The following is an 876-nucleotide window of genomic DNA, read 5'->3' on the forward strand; positions in this document are numbered from 1 at the left end:
TATCTGTAGACGTAACATCCCATAATACCTTTAATACAATGGAACGACCCCAAAACGGAAGCAGAAAAGCATCCACAAACCTCAACATAGYCCCTCTGTGTTTATGCAAAATGAATTTTTAAGACTTTTGTTAATTTGACGTCGAAAGTTTGGAGTAATATCTGAAAACTACAATTCTTTACTTCGTTATCGGTCATTATATTTGATCATTAGCGAATCGCAATGATGATGAATGCAATCGGCTTAGTTGGTTACGCTTGCCAATAAGCAGCTTTTTCGCTGGTCAGTAACTGCGTAAATCAGTGTCATTCAGGCGACTAGTCGTTTGGTAACACAAGCTTCTTTACCAATTGCGGAGCGCTTTTATACCTCTATTACAATTGTACCGTCAGTTTTTTCATCACGATGCATTGCTGTTCCTAATATATTACGAAATTATCTGTGAGGTTGAAGTTTTGAGAATTTTGTATTTATTTTATAAAAATTTTTTTTTCAGAAGCGCCACCGTGTTTCTAATTTCTTTGTTACAATTTTAAATAAATTTTTCAATAAATACACAGCAGAGAACGTACATTTATAGAGAAGGTTCATGGTGTGCCGATTGTCAAAAAGTTCCTTTTTTTAGAGGGGTTGAGTTTTCTATTAGTGGATTTCACCACAAAAATATCATTAGCGGATTTCACAAATATTTAACATGAGGAGGTCGAAAATAGCAGAATTGAGCATTTTYATTGTTAAATGAGAAAAGTGTTGCTAATTTCAATGTTTATAAATGTACGCTTAAAAATTCGCGTATTTACAATGCGCAAACGACTATGGATATCATTTATAGATATTATGAAAGATATAAGTATGTATTTGATATCAAAGCACATA

Source organism: Bactrocera latifrons, unplaced genomic scaffold, assembly GCF_001853355.1.
Source record: "Bactrocera latifrons isolate USDA-ARS-PBARC rearing strain unplaced genomic scaffold, ASM185335v1 scaffold_75, whole genome shotgun sequence".
In the NCBI taxonomy this organism is placed as follows: domain Eukaryota; kingdom Metazoa; phylum Arthropoda; class Insecta; order Diptera; family Tephritidae; genus Bactrocera; species Bactrocera latifrons.